Source organism: Schistocerca serialis, chromosome 2 (genome assembly GCF_023864345.2).
Source record: "Schistocerca serialis cubense isolate TAMUIC-IGC-003099 chromosome 2, iqSchSeri2.2, whole genome shotgun sequence".
Lineage (NCBI taxonomy): Eukaryota > Metazoa > Arthropoda > Insecta > Orthoptera > Acrididae > Schistocerca > Schistocerca serialis.
Window position 1 is genome coordinate 1,035,344,932 of NC_064639.1, and position 24,452 is coordinate 1,035,369,383.

Genomic DNA, 24,452 nt, shown 5'->3' on the forward strand with positions numbered 1-24,452 from the left:
GAGAATTAATATATTTAAAACACTATTGCATCACACGTCTCTTGTAGTGGCCGCTTTCGCAGCAGCTGTATATAAATTGCAGTTGTCTCAAAGAAAATGTCTTCTTATTTATGCACCCAGACGCGTTTCGCCTTTTTTACAAAACATCATCAGTGGGTGTCCTGAAATATTACATGATTTGTCCATTTTTACACATAGGTTATGGTTTTACATCTAAGTTATAGATTTAAAAACAGTTCCTTAACATTTTTTTTATGAAATTGAAAGGTACTTACAGGTAACTTCTAATTCATTGCATCTAAGGAAACTGCTTTTTCTCATCTGGCAACCAGGTGGACATCTTACAGTTCCTTTTCACTTCAGTGTTTACGTTGCACATCACTGTAACTGCCATCTTTTTAAGACAGAGATTCTTTTGTTTTTATAAGTGTTACCAACTTTCTCACTTTTTTGCATTCAACTGCTTTGTGAATTTGTGTGTGTGTGTGTGTGTGTGTGTGTGTGTGTGTGTGTGTGTGTGTGTGTATTAGAGAGGGAGAGAGATTTTATTTAATAAAGTAAAAATTATTTATTTTATTTTATTACTATTTTTATTCATTTATTTATTCTTAAAAATAATAATAATTATTATTATACTTTTCAACTTTTGCACAACATTTGAGAGAAAATAACCACAAACCTACTACAAGAGAAAATGATATGAAAATAATCACAATAAATAATGAAATACATCTCCAAACATTACAGGAAAATTATCATATATACAAAAAAATGGCTGAAATGAAAAAACTATTAAATGACGAAGTAAATATGACTAACAAGTCACTGTTTACACTGATCATATAATAGACAACAATCCCAACAAATGATTACACATCTGATTTATCTCATATGTATATACAGGAAAATATAATAATAATAATAATTATTATTATTAAGAATAAATAAATGAATAAAAAATAGCAATAAAAGTAAAATAAATAATTTTTATTCTATTAAAAAATCTCTCTCCCTCTCAAATACACACACACACACACACACACACACACACACACACACACACACACACGCAAACACACATTCACAAAACAGTTGAACGCAGAAAACTGAGAATGTTGGTAACATTTAGAAAAACAAACGAATCTCTGTATTAAAAAGATGGCAGTTACAGTGATGTGTAACGTAAACAGTGAAGTGAAAGTGAGCTGTAAGATGTCCACCTGGTTGCCAGATGAGAAAAAGCAGTTTGCTTAGATGCAATTAATTAGAAGTTACCTGTAAATACCTTTCCATTTCATAAAAAAATGTTAAAGAACTGTTTTTAAATCTATAACTTAGATGTAAAACCATAACCTATGTGTAAAAATGGACAAATCATGTAATATTTCAGGACACCCACTGATGATGCCTTGTAAAGAAAGGCGAAACGCGACTGGTTACATAAATAAAAATAAAAATTTCGATGTGCAGCATGCAAAAGGCATTTTCTTTTTAACAACTGCAATTTATTGCATAACCGATGAAATGTCATTAAACAGCTTTCAAAATTTTCTTTTGAGTTATAGAAACAATTGTTCGAAATATGATTAATACAAGAAACTGCATGTGCAATATCCTGCATACAGTCACACACACACACACACACACACACACACACACACGCACACACACACACACACACACGAACATATGCACATACACACACACAACATATTTAAATAGACCACCGTTAGAAAGAATAGTCAGTCAACTACATCGTGTATAGGTGATGTTGCCACGATACAGTTACATAGAATACCGTTAGGAAGAATAGAAAACGTCACCTACATTCGTTTAGATGATGTTGAAGCGATACAATCTCTTTGATGACACTCTCATCACAGACGTATCGAATGAAGCTCACGTAAGTTTATTCTCCAAAATCTCGTAAGCTGACGAAGAACTTAAATGAAAAATATAAGATGAAATCTCCATACACACTCTATTACCATATCCACCTGTTCCACCTCAAATAAAACTAATTAACCCAAATCCGAGCGGAGCTGAGCTGAGGAGCTCTTCTCTCGGCAAAGCGCAGCTAACAAGTCGGACGAACAGCTCGCTAGCAAAAATATCATGGTTCGCCGGAACAGCCCTTGAAAACGAATGAAACGCTGTACCCAGCTTCTTCATTAAATTTTTAAATCAATAGTTCTCATATCTCGTCACCTTCTAAAGCGGCAGTTCCGATTTGCTCTACACTCCAATTCCTAGCGGCGTTGCAATTTGCGAATATCTGTCGCTTTTAGCTTTCACGAAACAACAGGAGAAAAATAAAGCCAGTGCAGGACGCAGTGTTTCAGTGTCCTGACAGTTAACTGGAGGTTGCACTTCATTCAAACAGCTCTTGAACCGACTCCATGATTGAGCAAGAGCCCTCACTTACTGTTGGCTCAAGGTAATTTTAAGAAATAATGTACGCCAATCAATTCCCTCGGTCAAAAGTTGATAAATTTCTACGCGTGTTAAAGAGCAAATTTGCATTGTCCTCTATCAGACTGAATTACAAATTTTTATACAGTATGAGATGCTTCTCAGTATATCACTGTACATTTGTGACTGTTGTGAATGTAAATATAAATAATACAGTGAATACTGCGAACTAGAACTGTACTGGACTGAACTGGTTTCCTATCCTTAACTTTGTGTGTGTCTGTGTTGCAACGTTGAAGAATGAAAGTGGTGTAATCACCGAAAGCTTTCTGATAGTAATGAGCAGCAAAACCTATCTCAAACTGTATAGCAGCATTTGAATTAACATTTACAAAATTAATTATAAAACGTCAAACTGTCTAATAAGCTGTCCTGTAGAATTCTGTATTGTGCAGTACAGTGAGCAATGCTACACATTGTGACGTCACAACATGTGACTTGCCATAGCAATACACAAAACTAACAGACTAAGTGGGTTTCACGAAATTACAAAACGAATTTTGAAAGAATTAATAACCTAACTATTTCTATGAAACTCGCCCTGTAATTTTACGTACGCAAACGTGACTAAACAGATTTCCAGTCACTGGATGACACACACGCAAATTTAACACTGCACTGTAAGAATGAGTCTTTCTGAAACAGTCGGTGAACTCTGCACTGAACATTACCTAATCTCAACCTAACAGTAGTTTTGAAACGCAATGATTAACTGAATGATCTTTCCATGTTCTGACTATAATGTAAAACTGTCCCTAGCAAATTTTCATGGCTTCCCTGTGGCAACGGAAACTCTAAAATACTGGAAGAACATAAGAAATGCAGCGCAGTAGTAGCTAAATAAAAGGAAAGAAAGCCTCACGTAAAGCAATACAAGGACGTGCAACTATTAGAGACAGATCTTGCTTCAGTTTTAACCACTGTGCACTGTGCAACGCGGCGACACATATTTTTATAGAACCAAATTTTCGTGAGGAGACGGGAGAAGACATTGCACCTACTAAATGATTTTAAAGCCTTGCCGCAGTGGTGACATCCATTCCCATCAGATCACCGACGATAGGCGCTGTCGGTCTTGGCTGGCACTGGGATGGCTCACCGTCTGGGTCAAATCAAATGGTTCAAATGGTTCTGAGCACTATGGGACTTAACATCTGAGGTCATCAGTCCCCTAGAACTTAGAACTATTTAAACCTAACTAACCTAAGGACATCACACACGTCCATGCCCGAGGCAGGATTCGAACCTGCGACCGTAGCGGCCGCGCGGTTCGAGACTGAAACGCCTAGAACCGCTCGGCTACCCCGGCCGGCCGTCTGGGTCTGCTGAGTGCTGTTGGCTAGCGGAGTGCACTCAGCCCTTGTGAGGCTAGCACGGAGCTACTTGACTGAGAAGTAGCAGTACCGGTCACAAAAACTGACAATGGCTGGGAGTGCAGTATGTTGACCACATGACCCTTCGTAACTGCATCTGGTGGCGCCTAAGGATGAGAATGACACGGCGGTCGGTCGGTACCACTGGGCCTTCATGGCCTGTTCGGACGGTGTTTGTTTTTTAAATGATGCTGAAGAGACTAGCATTCAGAAATATAACGAAACTCTGATACCTTAACAACCGTCATCATCATTACAAAAATCGCTTACAGAAGAATACACCTCTCTGCCAAGGGATTAGTTACAGAAACGCTAAAGGAGTGGTGCAAGCTTTGTGAACAGATGATTTTACTTAATCACGTCTCAGCAGTCAAAACTATCTAACACGAACCAAGAAAGAAAACTGCTATGCATCTTTACATATGCTCTCTTTCCAAAAGGGGAAATAGGAGTAATCCGCTGAATTACAGGCCCATATCACTAACGTCGATTTGCGGTAGGGTTTTGGAACATATACTGTGTTCGAACATTATGAATTACCTCGAAGAAAACGATTTATTCACACATAGTCATCACGGATTCAGGAAATACGGCTCTTGTGAAACACAACTAGCTCTTTATACTCATGATGTAATGAGTGCTATCGACAGGGGATGTCAAATTGTTTCCATATTTTTAGATTTCCTGAAGGCTTTCGACACCATTCCTCACATGCGTCTTCTAACCAAACTGTGTGACTATGGAATATCGCCTCAGTCGAGCGACTGGATTCGTGATTTCATGTCAGAAACACAGTCCGAACTAGCCGTGAAGACCCAACGTGGCCGACCGACCGCCGTGTCAACCTTCTGTTCTTAGGCGTCACCAGACGCAGATACGGAGACCTGAATTGGAAGTAGTAATAGACGGAAACTCATCGAGTAAAACCGAAGTAATATCCGGCGTTCCCCAAGGAAGTGTTACAGGCCCTCTATTGTTCCTGATCTATATTAACGACATAGGAGACAATCTGAGTAGCCGTCTTAGATTGTTTGCAGATGATGCTGTCATTTACCGACTTGTAAAGTCATCACATGATCAAAACGACTTGCAAAATGATTTAGATGATATATCTGTATGGTGCGGAAAGTGGCAATTGACCCTGCATAAAGAAAAGTGTGAAGTTATTCACATTAGTACTAAAAGATATCAGCTAAATTTCGAATATGCGATGAGTCACACAAATCTGAAGGCTGTAAATTCAATTAAATACTTAGGAATATCAATTACAAATAACCTAAATTGGAATAATTATGAAAAATCCGCCTCGATTGCACAAATTACCTGGTGTTTACCTAGGTTTCAGCGTGGGTAACCACGCCTTCTTCAGAACAAATATAAAACAGCTTGCCTAAATAGGCATAGTTAAAGGCTAAAATCAACACCTACGGCGGCAAGGCTCCATAAAAAATTTTTACAAATGCGCAGTACATATTCACATTTACTGTTTACATTGTCACCTTGATTTCTTCCAGGAAAATTTGGGAGCCGCAAGCGATGAGCATGATGAACGCTTTACCAAGACATTCTTACCATGGAACACCGTTACCATAGCCATTGGAACCCTTCAATGATGGGTGACTACTGCTGGGCTCTTGTTAGGAAGAGTGATGCAACGGCAAGCAAAAGAAGAGCCCCGTCCTCGCATTTTTCACCAAATATACCCTCTTCCAGCTTTGCCTCACTTAATTTGGGAAACTTTTCTTTCAATTGACTTATAAAAACGCTTTTAGAAGGTTATGTAGAAGGGAAAAGAAAGCGAGGAAGGAAGAGATTCCACATACTGGATGACATGATAGACAGTACAACATACAGCAGCCTTAAGAAGGAAGCAATCGATCGCAGAAAATGGGGAGGCAAAGGACCTGCTAATATAGTAGATAACTGATGATGATGAACAAGATTCATTTAAGTGATTGAAGGCCTCGCCTTCTTTATCCAGAGCTTTTACAATGTTTTTGATAATGCCCAACTTGATACGAAGGGGAGGCAAAATGATTTTATCGAGCTCAATCAATGGGGTATTGTTAACATTTACGTTTCCAGGAACATATGACTTCCTTATAGGCTATTCCTTGACTATGTAGCGGTTCTTGGTGTCGCGCCTGCCCCAAAGGCACAAAAAGCAGCAGTATTTCGTGAATCCAGCCTGTAAACCTGTAAGGACTGCAACAACTTTTGAATCAGAGCAAAGCTGCCATTTATGATCCTTATATTTGATTGCCTCTAGCAGCATAGCCATGGTTTCATAAGTTTCTTTCATGCCTACTGCGTACGCCAAAGGTACCGATGGAAATGCATTGCCATTATGCAGTAGTACTGCTTTCAAGTTGGTTTTACTGGCATCATTAAATAATCGCCACTCCTGCGGATTATGTTGCACACCTAACTGCATCATCAGACCATTGACATCTCTACATACATACACTGAATCCTGCATATCGAAATATTGAGTGAGGGAAACACCTCTTGATCTGAAACAGGAAATTTTTGTTGCTGGAGCTAGAAGGTTCCTTTGTTGCAGCCTCAAGCCCAAGAGTTCAGCTTGCTAATCGTTCAGTTTCTTTTGATGAAAGAGCTGAGGTGAAGTGTCATGACGTTGAGGGCAGTATTCTTGCACAGGATAGAGTAGCAAGGAGAGCTGCATCAAATCAGTCTGAAGACTGAGGACCACAACAACAACGAAATTCTTCTATATGTTCAATACTTTCTGATTCACTAGACGCGGTGTCTGGTTCCGTTGCTTTCAAGTTACAAACAGGAACGGGCAACCCCTCATCACGGGGCACAGGCAAAAGCACTGAAGATACATTCGGATACTCTATTTTATGTCTAGTTTTGCTTGAATGTGCCCAAATATTTGTAAGACAGAAGTAACAGTCTGAATAAGGCTCACACCACACCATCGGGAACAGCGAATGGCATGGCTCGGAGTTTTCCTTTCAAACCACTGGCTTAAGGTTGCAGTACCGGTTATGCAGGTGGTGCAAAATTTTTGTCTTGATCACCAACAGGACAATCAAAATACAATTTATATGGCTTCTTAATCAAATCAGTGATTGGTTTACTCCGGGCTTTTGGAGTGAATTTCCCACACACACAATAAAAGTTGACAGGGTGGTTTAGACAGCAATGACATTTACTAGTTGCCACTTGCCATAGCGTAAGTTTTAAACACAAAATGTTTGCGCTGTTATTCACAGGAAACACTCACTGAGGATCTCTTTCACACCACTGGATTACCACACCAACCATTTGCTGACGATTTGTAGATCTTCTAGCTCTCCTCTGCAAATCAAAAACAAACAATTAAACATCAAAATAGAAGAGCATCAAAAAGCGAAATACTGAATACAAAAAATAATAAACCTTTAAAAACTAGAACGTGCTAGAAAATTTTGAAAGATATATTCGGATTTTACACACCAAAATACATTCTACTTGACGTATAACATCCCAGTTGCAAAATAGCTGTTGACTAGTATGATCACAAAGGAAATGTAAAATACGGGAACGCAGCACAGTGAACCTGAAAACCAAGCGGAAGGCAAGCACCAAGCTGCTTCTAACAAACTGCAGACAACCAAGAGACGTTTCTGGCCAACATTATAAACGACGCTTATCCATAAACAGACGGAGGCAGGATGTGGCTCTGTCCTCGTCCAGAAAATCTAAAGCATCGTCGACCCGTTTCCGGCAAAATGCCATGATGAAGGAGATCCGAGCGACTAGGTCAGCCAGGGGCTGACGAGTTCAGCAGGAACCCCGCACAGTCAGGACTGCACTGCACCGTGCAGTACTGTAAACGGCGGTTCCCGACTCTCACACCAGGAAATCCGTGCACCAGCAGCCCTAGCTAACTGCTTCCCAAAAAGTACGTGTGCTCCACCGGATACCACCTCTGATCGCCCACTTCGACCACCTGCTTCCTTCCTTCCACCCAGAGAGACCAAAGACCTTCGAACCGGTTAAGAAAGTGTTCAACTGTCAGGGTCGAACCATCGCCCTCTCAGCATGGCTCACCATGTAATAAATGATAAAAGGGTAATAACTTGAGACGTAACGGAGATATTTATTGATGGTATCTTTCTAGAAGTATGGTGACTCAAAATGCATTTTTTATGTATCTAAGGTACCTTGACAGGCGGAGCGCTAGTGGCGCGACGTCTAACCTTTAGTCCACTCCTTTCCAAGTGTTTTGGAGCGTGGCAGGCGTAACATTTGCGTTACCTACTTGAATGTGGTGGTGCAGTTTTGTTAGTTCACACTTGATTCTTGATAAACCTCCACGGAAAAAAATCAAGTGGCGCAATGTTTGGCCCTCCAGGGGCCCAAGCAATCAGTGAACCACTTCTCCCGTGCCAGAGATCTGGAATCTCATGATCCAAGAAGCCCCTCACAATGTTCACAAAGTGCCATGGTGCGACACCATCATGCTGAAAGACGTCACGAGGAATTTTTGGCACACCATATAGATCCATTACGTGTGGGATATTATGGGGAAAGAAGTGACTCGTGCAACTCGTCAATCAACAGTCTTACAGAACTACGTAGATCGAGCAGGCGTGGCATAACGTATCCCATGTCAGTCTTCGCCATCTGTACGTTGGACTGAATGTCAGAGTCAGTGCCTGCGTTGCCGCCCGTGGAGGCTACACCACGTTCTAACATGGATGTTTCAGCACGGATCTATACCTGGTACCTCATAATTGTTTGTGCTATTGATCTGTAAATATAATCATTTCATGACTCCATATGCATTGCTGCAACAATAAATCTTCAATAAACTGGAAACCGCTAAAAGTGTGTACAAAATCTTTTCCAAAGGTGTATTTATTGACGGCTTGCTACTACAACTACAGTAAATCAGAAAATTTCCTTTGTTTACTTGCGGCGGTTGTACCGCGTGCGCATGCCGGTAACTGATTTGCTTAGATGAACACGCGTCGTTATCTATGTGCACTCCATTGCAGAAAGTGCCCTGTGTGCTTTCTTTCGCGGAAACGGTCTGTTACACTGGTACAATGTCATTTTCGGTGTGAGTACGGACTGCGACTAACTGACGTTGTTTCCACTTTTCGTAATAAGTGGGACAAGCGACTTAGGAAAATTGGGAGTTTGCTTTCGATATCGGGCCGCCACGCCGGGTACGCTGTAGCAGAGTTACTGTTGAATTAATCGGTACAACCTTCCATCGGAGCCCTCGGTAAGTCAACCCGCCAAGCAAGTAAACAGTTACATCTACCTCATTCGACTGTACACAATGTTGCCCATAGGAGACGACAAGTCCGAACATCATGCTGACTAGCGAAGTTGCTGCACGTGTTACAGAGCATCTTGAATTTCACGGGTAGTATCCTGTTGGAGAAAAACATCACCTTCATGCTGCGAGAACGGGTCTAACATTATTCCGTGCGTATCGGGCGCCGGCCGGAGTGACCGAGCGGTTCTAGGCGCTACAGTCTGGAACCGCGCGACCGCTACGGTCGCAGGTTCGAATCCTGCCTCGGGCATGGATGTGTGTGATGTCCTTAGGTTAGTAAGGTTTAAGTAGTTCTAAGTTCTAGGGGACTGATGACCTCAGATGTTAAGTCCCATAGTGCTCAGAGCCATTTGAACGTACCGAGCGCTGGTTAGCGTCCCCTCCAGAGACACCAAAACGTGAACGAGAGTTGTAGCTCATCGCACCCCACGTCATAAGGCCTGGGATGGGGCAGTGTATCTTGGATGAATGCAGTCTATGGGGCAGCGCTCACTAGGTCTACGTCGTACACGCAAACGACCATCACTTGCATGCAGGCCGCATCTGTTTTCATCGCTCAAGACCACAATGCGCCATTCTGTCTCCCAAGTGATCCTGTGACGGTACCAGTCGAGACGCGCTGTGGCGTGAGTGAAAGGAGAGCTAGAGGTGTGCGTGCCCGTAGTCCCACTGATAATATGCGGTTCGCAACTGTGTTGACACACGTGGCTTCAAAACCCCTCTTACATGTCGTAAGTAGCCAGTTTAGGTTTTTATGTTGGTAACGCCACTCACTGTGCTGTGTGAAGTCTGTGGCTGGTTTGCATTATTGGAATATTTACTATTGTAGTGTTGGGCATTTGGATGTGTTCAGCGTGTAGCGCAGCGTTGCGCAGTTGGAGGTGAGCCGCCAGCACTGGTGGATGTGGGGAGAGAGACGGCAGAATTTTGAGAGCGGACGATCTGGACGTGTGTCCATCAGAAAGAGTAAATTTGTAATACTGGATATCATGAACTGATATATACATATATATATATATATATATATATATATATATATATATATATATATATAATTACTTTTGAACACTATTAAGGTAAATACATTGTTTGTTCTCTATCAAAATCTTTCATTTGCTAACTATGCCTATCAGTAGTTAGTGCCTTCAGTAGTTAAAACCTTTTATTTAGCTGACAGTATTGGCGCTCGCTGCATTGCAGTAGTTCGAGTAATGAAGATTTTTGTGAGGTGACTCATGAAAGGTGTAGGTTATTGTTAGTCAGGGCCATTCTTTTGTAGGGTTTATTGAAAGTAACATTGCGTTGCGCTAAAATATCGTGTGTCAGTTTAGTGTTGATCGGAATAAGTAAAGAGAGAAATGTCTGAGTACGTTCAGTTCTGCTCAGCTGTTTGAAAATCAAATAACGTAAGAGGTTTCCCAACACTGTCATTTTTAAATTTTTCTAAGGGGTCGTTTCAATGTGCTGCAAGATCTGCCGCTGCTGCCCTGACAATACGGCGATCCTGGCAGGAGTCACTGCTGTGTGGACGTCCATAATCTCAATTATGGGTATGATTATGTTCACGTGACCACTGATGGCAGCATCGTATTCTCAACTGACGCAGCACGTCCAATTTGTGTGGCAATTCTCCGAAAGGTCCATCCAGGCATTGGGAAGGCCACAATTTGACCCCTTTCAGACTCACTCAGTCGGTTGTCGCAAGCACGAATGCGTCTCCATCGCGTGTTGCATGCTTGTTTGACACGGCTGCACTACGCTGAGCATTCTGGCTGTGAGCATTCACTGTTAACTGGTAGACACAAATAGCTAAGCTGCTACGCAACTTGCTGGCAGATGACGTTGAAATCATTACACAGCTCTACAAAATGAAATTTTTTTTTCGTTGCCAGGGAAGTTTGAACGAAAATGGGATATTGTTATGATACTCATTCCGAGTATATTTGCACTTTTTCCAAATTGACTCTGGTTTTTGAGATATAGGTTATTTGTGGAAATGAGAGTTTCATGTGGATAATATCGACTGCAGGGTCCATATATGGTGTAATGTATTTGCTACCTGTTTTTTAATTAGTGATATTGTACTATCTTTATTAAACAATTGTGCTCAGGGAGTGCATCTGTGTGGTTGAGGATTACATCATGCAAACATCACACTGTCAGCATGTGTTTAGTCCTGTTGTGCGGTGCGTGTGTTGAAGATATTGAGGGTTGTGCAGATTTGAATTCGGCGGTACTCGACATTCATTTGTTGGCCGAGGTAATCCCCGCAACAGCCGATAGGTAGCGTTCAGTGTAAACAAGAAAAATGGCGATGGTCGAAAGTCACACACATGTGCAGTGCAGCTTCAAGGAGATAGAACCTTTTCATCGTGACGTAGCAAATAAGAGGTGAGTATTCATTTCACACAAATCAATTAATGATGTTTGTTGGATGGGATTGACATGCAAATACAAGAAAGCTCTGCATAATACGTAGTATTTGTGCAATTTTGTTTTAGGAAAACATGAGTTCTTCACGCCGTCTTTGCGTGAACCATCCAGATGAGTTCTGCTTCATTTGTGGTGAATACGTTCTTCAAAAGAACAGGAAGAATATCACTCCTTTTGTGAAGGAAGCGTATCTGGCATATTTCGGAATTAAACTTGGAGATCAAGACAAGGCGTTGGCACCCCATAAAGTTTGTAAATGCTGTGTGGAGTGCTTACGGCAGTGGATAGAACGAAAAAGGAAAAGATTAAACTTCGGAGTGCCTATGGTATGGCGAGAGCAGAAGAACCATACAGATGATTGCTATTTTTGCATTGTTAATGTGAAAGGTTTTAATAGGTTCAAAAAACGAAAGTGGGAATATCCCGATTTGGAGTCAGCAAGAAGACCAGTGGTGCACAGCAACGATGTTCCTGTACCAACCTTCACAACATTACCCACGCTAACATCATCAGATGACGATGTGCACGGCGAGGAATGTACAAGTAGTGGTTCGGAATACGAAGGACGTGAGACACAACCCCAGCAGTTCGACCAGAAGGAGCTCAGTGACTTGATACGAGAACTCAATCTTTCAAAGCAAGCATCAGAACTCTTAGCATACAGGCTTAAGGAAAAGAACTGTCTTCATCCAAGTGTTAAAATAACAGCTTACCGGACGAGAGAAGAAAACCTTCTTCCATACTTCAACCAAGAAGAGGTTATAGTGTATTGCAGCAATATACCTGGACTTTTACTTGAATTGGGGCTGCCGGAATATAGACCAGAGGACTGGCGTCTCTTCATAGACAGTTCCACTAGAAGTTTAAAATGTGTTCTCCTACACAGTGGCAATCGTTACGCATCTATTCCAATTGCCCACTCAACAAAACTTTGTGAAGCATATGCTAACATCAAGATGGTTCTGCAGAAAATTCAGTATATGCAGCACCAGTGGTTGATTTGTGTTGATTTGAAAATGGTGAACTTCTTGCTTGGACAACAAAGTGGATACACAAAGCACCCATGTTTTATCTGCATGTGGGATAGTAGGGCAAAGCACGGACATTGGAAGCAGAAAACATGGCCTCCAAGGGAACATATGGCTGTTGGTGAAGCAAACATCATTAATGAACCTCTGGTTAGTAGGGACAAGATTGTTCTTCCACCATTACATATTAAGTTAGGACTAATGAAGCAATTCACCAAAGCTTTAGACAGAAATGGTAATTGCTTCACATACATCTGCAATACGTTCCCTGGACTCAGTAGTGAAAAACTTAAGGCAGGAATATTTGATGGTCCTCAAATTCGCAGGCTCATCAACGATACCAATTTTACAAGTGTCATGACTGTCACTGAAGCATCGGCCTGGAACAGTTTTGTCGCTGTTGTAAAGTGTTTTTTGGGCAATCATAAAGCTCCCAATTACGAGGAACTGGTCAAAAACATGCTCACTAACTTTCAAAACTTAGGAGCTAACATGAGCATAAAATTGCATTTCCTTCACAGCCACTTGGATCGATTTCCTCGTAATCTAGGTGATTTCAGTGAGGAACAAGGAGAGCGGTTCCATCAATATATGAAAGGAATAGAGGAAAGATATAAAGGAAGATGGGACAGGCATATGATGGCAGATTATTGCTGGAATCTGCAACGTGACTGTTCTGAAGAGACCTATAAAAGGAAAGCGTGCAGGAAGCGGTTCGTCATGGACGGAAAATGATATACTTATAGAGAAACTTTTCAATTATGTTTTATACGTGGACAAATGCATATCAGGTTTTCATAGAAGCTATTTATAAAGATTATTTTCTTTTTTCATTGTAGTTTGTAGCGCTCGAGTTCAGTATTAGCAATTTTTTCTAATTTTTTGAATAAATCATGCATTATCTCAAAAACTAGAGCCAAACTGCATAAATGGTTGCTATATTCGTCCTCAGCACCACTAACCCATCCTAAAGCCACTCAAATATCCTTGGCAAGAAAATGAGTGTTGACCAGTGTTATCAGTACATCTACTATCTATTAGGTGGCATATTCCGTCCTCTGATGAAAGTTGATGTCGTCTTTCCAGGTGTACTAATTTTTTCCGTTAGTGTGTGTCAATAAGGTCTCAAGTTATTTATTTTTTTTATTATTGTACAGGATGTTAGGAAATTCCCAATGCAAACCTCTAGAACTTGTAGAGTGGAGTGAGTAACTAATATTGTGCATAGCAACCCATGTCTAGAAACGTACCGTTTCCGTTCGACGACGGTTCAGTTCAGAAGTGTAACGCGTCCACGTCTGCTGAGGTAAGGAGAAAAGTCTCGGAGTCGCTTAATGTTACTTAACGTCTACCTTGTAGCGACACCTATTCAATGGCTGTGCGTCTCCGATTTAGTAAACATGGTACGGTACAGGTTTCCCTCATACACAGACCTGCTCTTTCGATGCCCGAGGTAACAGAAGAGCTGCCAGTCGGCTGCAACACGAACGTTTCCCACGACGTAGCAAGTCATCACAGAAACATTTTTCCACGTTAGGCAGCGGCTCCAAAAAACAGGTTCCTTCACCTTGAGGAGGTAGGACTACGGTGTTCCACGGAAACCCGAATTTGAAGAAGATTTGCTTCAACGCGTTGAAAAGAACCTGTCAACGAATATTAGATCAACTTCGTGTGTAATGGGCATTAATCACAGTATCGTCTGGGGCGTTCTGCGTAAGCAACAATTACATCCGTACCACTTGCAAACGACACACGCTCTGGGTTCAGCTGATTTTCGACAACACGTTACCTACTGCACGTGATTCCTGCACGACTGCACCGACACACCCCTGTCTTCACGTCGTGTTCTGTTCACAGATGATTGTAAGTTAACTTGGAACAGTCTGAATTCGCGTAACAGATCTGTTTGAGCAGACGAAGAACCCTCGCGTCAGGCATTTTCAGGGATTCAGGACTGGTTTGATATTAATCTGTGGACAGGTATTTTGGGACCGTTATGTGTCTGGACCATACCACTTTCCACTTAAGCTCTCTGGTCCTGCGTACTTAATCTTCTTACAAAACATATTGGAAGCTGTGCCACTGAGCGTCCGTCAGGAAATATCGTTTCATAATGATGGTACACCACCTCAAATAGAACCAGTCATGAGCACGATCGGGAAGAAACGCATCTCATTCTTTGGACATTTGATGAGAACTCCAGAAAACAGAATTAGTAAAAAAATAATACAAAAATTGTGGAATAGCAAGAGCGACATTAAATGGATCACAGAAATTAAGGAAGATATAAAAGAACTCCAAATTACAGTAGATGACCTAAAAAACAAGACAGAGAAAACCAGAATACTCAAGACCCGCAAACCAGAATACAAATGAAAATCAATGAAAGGAGTACAGGAAGAGTGGTCTCAGATGAAGAAAGAAAGCAAATATCTGAAAGAATGAAGAAATATTGGGCAGACAGAAGAACAAAACACCTTTCATATAAGAATAAACGCTAATAATTATATTACTTAAATATCATATTAAGTTATTGTTGATCCAAATTGTATCCCTGCGTAACAACTTGTTTATAACTTCGTATTTATGACTAGAGTGGTCCAATGAAGGCCATAAAATAAATAATAATAATAAAAAAACACCACCTCACTTCTCACGTGCGGTCCGGAGACATCTCAAAAGATGATACGTTGAAAGATGGAGAGACCGATGTGTTCCAACGGCGTGGCCGCCGCGATCGTCGGATTTAACTCCTGTGGACTACTTCTTGTGGAGCAGTACGCAAAGTTTAATTTTCAAGATCTCTGTACAGACAGAGGAACATGTGCTGGCACGAATTCTGGCCGCAACACTAGAAACTGGAGACACCAGGTGGGATGCTTCGTAAGTACAATGTCTGCAACAACATTGGTGGTCGCCATATCGAGCCGCTGTTTTAATGGATCAATACAGTTTTCCACGTACAGTATGTTGGGTTCTTTTTGTTTTGGAATAATGTAAACACGTAATGTTTAAGTGTTAATGCAAACAGATGTACTTAAACTGATGAGCCAAAACATAATGAGCACCTCATTAACGGGTTGTCTGTTCAACGAAATACATCAGTTATTGAGCGTATGAGGGATCTGACAGTTGTTTGGTAGGTTTGTTGATGTATATGGCATTAGATGTCTACACATAGGTCATGTAATTCGGGGAAATTAATGGAGTTGCTGATTGGCGTACGCGGCGATGGTGCCCCATAGCGACCTAGATGGGTTCCAGAGGATTTACATCAGGCGAATTTGGTCCCCGACGCATCAATGTGTGTTCACTATAATGCTCCTTAAACCACTGTAGCACGATTCTGGCTCCCAGACACGGAAAATTATGTTGCTCGGTTCTAGGCACTTCAGTCGGGAACCGCGCGATCGCTACGGTCGCAGGTTCGAATCCTGCCTCGGGCATGGATGTGTGTGATGTCCTTAGGTTAGTTAGGTTTAAGCAGTTCTAAGTTCTAGGGGACTGATGACCTCAGATGTTAAGTCCCATAGTGCTCAGACCCATTTGAACCAATCATGTTGCTGAAAAATGACGTCGCCGTTGGCTAAGACATCAAACTTGAAGGGATGCACTTCTCAGTGTGTCTTCAATTACGATCACAGGTCCTATGCAAGCGCAAAAGAGTGTCTCCCACAGCATGATACTGCTCCTACCAGCCTACATCCGTGGTACGCTGCACGTTTCGAGCCGCCGTTCACCTCGATGACGGCTTCTGTGGAGACCACCATCGACCTAGTGTAGCAAAAATGTGACTCACCCGAAGAGCCGACACGTATCCATTCACCGACGTCGAATCTCGACGGTTCCGTTCGCACTGCAATCATAACTGGCGATGTTGTCGGGGCAACATGGGTACACGTAGGGATGGTCGGCTGCGGAGCCCCGTGTTCAACAATGTACGATGAACGTAGTGCTCTGAAACACTTGCGCGTGCACGAGCATTGTTGTCTTTCGGCAGAAATGCCACACATCACATGTCCAACTTTACAGAGCAGGTAAGCCTCCGAACTCAACGTTGTGTGAAGAGTCGTGGACACCGAAGCATTTAGCGCCCAGGAGTAGTTTCACTGTCCTTTCCGTAGCTACTCGCGACAGTAGCACGTGAACATTCGACCAGCTTCGCCGTTTTAAACACACTCGTTCAAAGGCTGTACGTAATAATAATCTGCCCTTTGCCATAGTCGCTTATCTCAGTGGATTTCACCATTCGCAGCCCATATCTTCGCTATGATGTTCCCTCGCCCGTTTCTGTTCCACTTACGTACTTTTGTTACCGCAACAGCTACCAGCAACGCCACCACGCGGCTTCCAACGTTACGGTGGGCAGTGGTCATTATGTTTTGGATTATCAGTGTAAGTGCTAAATTGATGTTTCATTATGTTTCCTTTCTAATTGTTACCTAATAATTGTACTGCGACACGCCAAATTGAGTTCCTCAAGCAGAAGTGGATGAGTTAAACAGCTGAACAGAAACCGATGTAGAACGGAATGGTATGCTTCTGGACCTAGGTTCCTGCTCAAAATATTATGTACTCACTCCTTTCTAGAAGTCCTATAAGTCTCTAACGGAAATTTCCAAACACCTTGCATATATACCCCGGAAACCCTGTATTCGCCCAGCTTGAGCGCCACACGACGGCAGTAATAATTCACAAACCATTGTCAGCAGTCGATGATTACATTTAATGCTGGATGCGGCTTAACCAGCTATTGCTCCACGATTATCAATACTCAGTGTATGGTAAAACTGAACAACAAGCACAGAAAGTGCTACAAAGTAGTAAGACTTGTGAGAATATAGGGTGCTAACAAACAGATAGTTAGTTATAAGGTATCAGTTATTACCTTGAAAAGGTGAAGTTACGTTACTAACGCTTTGGTTGTTGGCAGACACGTAATATCAAGTGCGCCCCCTCTTCCCCCTCTTGTCCTCCCTTCGACCCCACTAGCTCTCAATAAAAGGATAAAATACAGAGTAGTCATGCGATTTTCTTTCAAGAAAGTGATTTGAAAGTCGATATTACGGAGGTTTTTAACAGAGTCGGATCTTTTAATTAAAGTCGCCATTCATCTTCCAAAATATTAAAAATACTCCAGATCTACAGATCTAACATCCCCACCTCCTACAAACTGTCGTCGTTGTATAACATGCAACCCTGGTGCACATTGAAATAACAGAACCGTATCATACCGCTAGAGGGACCAGAACAAAAAGGCTTTATAGCGGCTGGCTATTGTACCGTGGAACAAGGATTTCGATGTGTACGATACTACATATTATGTACCTTCCATCTTCCAAAACACTAACATTTTCATTAACATGCATTACTGTGGTACTGAGTCATAGTCTTTTCGCAAATTAAGAATTATAGCAGCAACCTCCTCATCGTGTTCCATGGTTCGCAGGATGTGTTCAGACTTCGTGGAGATAGGCAACCGAAATTATTCTAGCTGTTTTGGATAGCACATGTTGTCCTACATTCTAATGGGTGGTGTTCGTTCCACTTCGTGCAAAGGCTGTATCCAGGCATATAGGGTGAAAATTATTTAAACCGACATACTCTGGGAGGCTGCACGGACCATAAAAACAAAAGGTTTTTATCAATGTCATAATTACCTGTGAGCATTTTTTTTTTTTTTATCTGGTGCTACAGGTAATGAATACCATATGAGAGATGTTATACGTAATTCAATGGTGTCAGTGTGTCATCACATTTTCAATCAAAAGTGCCAAAAACCTCTGGTTAATCATAATAGCGGAAAACACACATATCCTACACTCCTGATAGTGCTTATATCAGTCTTCATAGAACAGATGTGAGATTTCGATGAAGTAGTCGAAACAAAGTGTGAGAGTACAACGTGCACACATCGCTAAGGCCACGTTTTTATCTTTAAAATCACTTTCGCATTCAAGCAGTCCACTATCAAAAGCCACACTAATTACGTTTTCAAATGATGATATGGATGTGTCATTGTCATAACTTGACCTTTGCTAAACATATTGCAACAAAGGTGTGTACGTTGGTGCAGAAAGTCTATTGTAAATCAGAGAGTGAAGTTTGCCGATGAAATAATGAACATGTATCTTCACTTGTGGGTAGGCACATTGTAGTCTTACAAAATCAGTAATCCTTTTGATATAGAGCTTATAATGCCGAAAAAAGTAAACATAAAGGGTTGGCAATATTTTGTTGTTTTTAGTGGCAATATCTCCAGAATAACATCTTTGTTTGATACGATCTGCATGACCTGACCAGGAATCACACAGCTATAGGCTCTTTTCTCTTGTTACATGTCTTCCAAGGACTGAAGTTAGAAAACGTGTCCTGTATTCTTCAGTCATTGTTCCACTTTTTCTTGACTCCACATGAATGTTTCTTGGGCAGATTTTTCAAGTTTCTTTGAAATATTTGGGCGAAAAGAGCCTTGTGCCTCTTGAAAACAGATGTACAGTTTGTTTGCTAGTCTCACTGTCATTGATAAAGCCGCATAAATTGTGTAGCAGTGGGTAGAACCATGTACAGACTGTAACACATTAGCTATAGCTTTGTCTCATCTGTGAGACAGTGTTGGTGGTGAAGATATTTCATACTGGAATGGACTCTGGTCAATGTTCCTAACATTTACTTTCTCCCCACTCTGCTCTGTCGTAAACATGTTCACTTCCTCCACAAGCTGTTTTGCCCTCTGGAGTCTACTACCGTCGTTTTCTACGTCCTTAGCGTGAGACGTGTAGTAATACACCTGGATGAAATGCAGTATTCAGCATTAAGATTATCGATAAAAGAAATCGAACCTTGGAAATTGACCAAGGCAATTTACAGAGGCCAATAATAAACTGTAGATCAATACGACTTTGCTCTATCAAATTGTGATGTTACATGCTCTTTTATAGCTTGTAATTGCGACCTTCGGTTTCCTTTGAAAAGAGGTCCTGCTCACCTTTTTGCTAGACACATAAATTAGAATTAATCTGCAATTTTATTTGCTTTTAATGCGCTTGCAGTGCCTCATTAGTTTGCTATATGACTTGAACGTACGTGGTTCTGTAGAACACTGTCATCAATATCTTCTAACACACTGGGCCTCTACTGTATGGGTGGAGGTAGCTCATACTCACATTGACTGGATAGTTCCCGTTGCTCTGGAGATTAACATCACATAGCGCTTGAACGGCCAGTTTCAGGTTCAGCTTCTTCCTGTCCAAAATCAGTATATCTGTCCAGCGTAACGTCATGTATCTCTGTGTCATTCCCATTATATTTCTGAATTGTTATGTCACGTAAATTATCTGCGAACTCTCTATCGTCGAGACCGATTTCGTTTCCATATTCAGCACGTCGTAACTTTGTCCCTAATATCTGGACCATATTCGTAGGATTAACAGTCTTCACGATATCACTGTACACAGTTTACACAGCAACTCGCATGCGAACGCTCCAAGGGATACGTTCGTACTGCTGCTATACCAGTCACGCAACTCAAGCACTTGTTGGTGCAGCTACAACACGCAACCGTTTCGTGGCGCTAGCAAGAAATGGTTCAAATGGCTCTGAGCACTATGGGACTTAACATCTGAGGTCATCAGTCCCCTAGAACTTAGAACTACTTAAACCTAACTAACGTAAGGACATGACACACATCCATGCCCGAGGCAGGATTCGATCCTGCGACCGTAACACTCACGCGGTTCCGGACTCAAGTGCCTAGAACGCTCGGCCACGGCGGCCGACGACCTAGCAGATGGGTGTTGAATTTTACATGGAAAGTGCACGGACAAAAGTTTTTTTTCTTTTTTTTTCTGGTCGAGTGTTATTCTACGCATGGCTTCGTGCGGTTCCGAGTGTTCCAGGCCAAAGTTGTCCTATGTAAGAGTACAGTTTACGCAATGGCAGCTGGAACAGTGTCAAATGTATCTCACACTTCTGTCGTACGGGCTGTTAACTGATGAAGCAACTTTCGGGCGTGATCGGATCTTCATCATCCACAATTCGCTTGTCTTGAGTGCCGTTAATCCACATGCCGCACTTACTCGCACTCATGATTGCGGTTCTACGTGAGTATGTGGGCAGATGTCGTTGGTGGGTGCTTAATTGGACCATATCACCTAGCTAGGCCATTAAATGGTAGGCATTATTGCAATTTCCTCCCCATATCTCAATATTCATCGTGTCGCAGAGTTGCACGATAACGGCTGACAGCTCGAGTCAGTGGTTCCCGCATGACGGGGCCCAAGCACGTTTCAGTCGTTCTCGGCGACGAGTTTTGAACCGACGGCTACTAGAAAAGTGGATTGGCAGTAGTGAACCCATACCATGGCCTGCTCCATTCCGTATTTCCCCCCTCTGGACTTTTTTGTGTGACAGGAGATGTGCAGTCTTGTTTAGAAAACCCCTGTTGAATCAGAAAAGGATCTGTTTGCCCGGATAATAGCAGCAACAGTAGAAATTAAGGACACTCCTGCAGTCTTTGATTGCGTTAGGCAGAACATGACTCACCAGTGTAGCCCCTGTTTGCGAGTCAATGAAGGCATTTTTGCACCGCTACCGTAATACACTGGAGAACCAAAGAAAGTGGTTCACCTGCCTTATGTCGTGTAGGCCCCCGCGAAAATGCTGAAGTGCTACAACACTACGTGACATGGACTCGACTAATGACTGAAGTAATGCTGGAGGAAGCTGACACCATGAATCCTGCAGGGCTGCCCATAAATCCGCAGCCAGCCGCTGTGACCGAGCGGTTCTAGGCGGTTCAGTCCGGAACCGCGCTGCTGCTGCGGTCGCAGGTTCGAATCCTGCCTCCGGCATGGATGTGTGTGATGGACGTAGGTTAGTTGGGTTTCAGTAGTTCTAAGTTCTAGGGGACTGATGACCTCAGATGTTAAGTCCCATAGCGCTCAGAGCCATATGAACCATAAATCCGCAAGAGTACGAGGGGGTGGAGATCTATTATGAAGAGCACGTTGGAAGGCATCCCAGATATTCTCAATAATATTCACGTCTGGGAAGTTTGGTGGCCAGCGAAACTGTTTAAACTCAGAAGAGTGTTCCTGGAGCCACTCTCTAGCAGTTCGGGACGTTTTTTGCTGTCGCATTGTCCTGCTGAAATTGCACAATGCACATGAAAGGATGCAGGCGATCAGATGCTTGCGTACTTGTAACCTGTCAGAGTCGTAGCTGCGTACACCCCACTCCACTACAGATCCTCCACCAGCTTGAACAGTCCCCTGCTGACACACAGGGTCCATGGATCATGAGGCTGTCGCGATACCCATACACGTCCACCTGCTCGATAAAATTTGAAACGAGACTCGTCCGACTAGGCTGCACGTTTCCAGTCATCAACAGTCCAATGTCGGCATTAACAGGCCCAGGTGAGGCGTAAAGCTTTGTGTTATGCAGTCGTCAGTAGTAAATGAGTGGGCCTTCGGCTCCGAAAGCCCGTATCGATGATGTTTCATTGAATGGTTCGCCTGTTGACACTTGTTGATGGCCCAGCACTGAAGTCTACAGCAATATGCTGAAGTGTTGCACATCTGTCACGTTGAACGATTCTCTTTAGTCGTCGTTGGTCCCGTTCTTGCAGGATCTTTTTCCGGCTGCAGCGATGTCGGAGATTTGATGTTTTACCAGATTCCTGATATTCACGGTACACTCGTGAAATTGTCGTACAGGAAAATCCCCACTTCATCGCTACCTCAGAGATGCTGTGTCCCAGCCGGCCGCTGTGGTCGAGTGGTTCTAGGAGCTTTAGTCCGGAACCGCGCTCCTGCTGCGGTCGCAGGTTCGAATCCTGTTTCGGGCATGGATGTGTGTCATGTTCTTAGGTTAGTTAGGTTTAAGTAGTTCTAAGTCTAGGGGACTTATGACTTCAGACGTTAAGTCCCATAGTGCTTAGAGCCATTGGAACCATTGAAATAATAAAAAAAAACAAAGAATAAAAATAAATTTTGCTGTGTCCCATCGCTCGTGCGCCGACTATAACACGACGTTCAGACTCACTCAAAGATAGATAACCTGCCACTGTATCAGAAGTAACCGATCTAACAACTGCGCCAGGCACTTGTCTTACACAGGGTGGTCCATTGATCGTGACCGGGCAAATATCTCACGAAATAAGCCTCAAACGATAAAACTGCAAAGAACGAAACTGGTCTAGCTTGAAGGGGAAAACCAGATGGCGCTATGGTTGGCCCGCTAGATGGCGCTGCCATAGGTCAAACGGATATCAACTGCGTTTTTTAAAATAGGAACCCCCATTTTTTATTACATATTCGTGTAGTACGTAAAGAAATATGAATGTTTTAGTTGGACCACTTTTTTCGCTTTGTGACAGATGGCGCTGTAATAGTCACAATCGTATAAGTACGTGGCATCAAGTAACATTCCGCCAGTGCGGACGGTATTTGCTTCGTGATAAAATGTTAAAATGGACCGTTTACCAACTGCGGAAAAGGTCGATATCGTGTTGATGTATGGCTGTTGTGGTCAAAATGCCCAACGGGCGTGTGCTATTTAGCGATGAAGCGTCATTCACCAACAGCGGTAACTTAAACCGACATAATATGCAGTATTGGGCAACGGAAATTCCACGATGGCTGCGACGAGTGGAACATCAGCCACCTTGGTAGATTAATGTATGGTGCGGCATTATGGGAGGAAGGATAATTGGCCCCCATTTTATCGATGGCAATCTAAATGGTGCAATGTATGCTGATTTCCTGCGTAATGTTCTACCGATGCTACTACAAGATGTTTCACTGCATGACAGAATGGCGATGTACTTCCAACATGATGGATGTCCGGCACATAGCTCGCTTGCGGTTGTAGCGGTATTGAATAGCATATTTCATGACAGGTTGAAACGTCCCCTTAGAAAAATTTATGAATTACTGTGCTGATAAACCTCCTACGTTATTTGATTTTCAAACAGCTGAGCAAAACTGAACGTACTCAGACATTTCTCTCTTTACTTATTCTGATCAACACTAAACTGACACACAATATTTTTAGCGCAACCCAGTTTCAGCGTTACATTACGCCATCTTCAGGCACCCTGACCAACGTGTGGGAAGAATCCCATATCTGGTGCAATCAAAATAGGTGTCAGCATTCAGTGACTGATATCGTTAGATTTTTGACGCAGCGATCCCTGCGGTCACCACTTGCCTAATGATCGAAGCGGCGGATACCATTCACTGAATGCTGGCCCCTATTTTGACTTAACCTGAGCGGTGTTCTTCCTACAAGTCAGTCAGGGGATCTGAAGATGATGTCCTGTAGCGCTGAAACTGGTTGTTCAAATAAAATAACATCTGTAATTGTTGACGGCTGAACGTGTTTTCGTTAGAAAAAGTGTTTTCAGACCTAGAGTCTGTGAGTGTAATCAACTGTCATCCGGAAAAAACTCCCTGTATCTGTTTAAAAAATCCTGGCAGGAAAATATGAAATTAGGGAAAAAATATTAGTTTCGGTATCCCGTGCACCCTCCCAGAGTTTGTCGGTATAAATAATTTTCACCCCTATAGCAAGGATGTGGCAGCGCGCAACGTCTTCAGATGCCGTGGCGGCGCTACGGAGCCATCTGGCGAGTGGCAGGCGAACCGCAGCGCCCGCGGCGACGGGCGCGACAGCTTGTATCACGCGCCGCAAACTTGTGCTGGCACGCTGAGGCGCAGCCGCCAGCGGCCGCGCCAGATTGGATGCTGGCTAATTCATAGCGCTGCCGCCCGTTGCCGGCCCCAAGGACAAAACCGCCGCGTCGCGCGAAATGAGATGTCGCCTAAGGCTGTTTTGTTA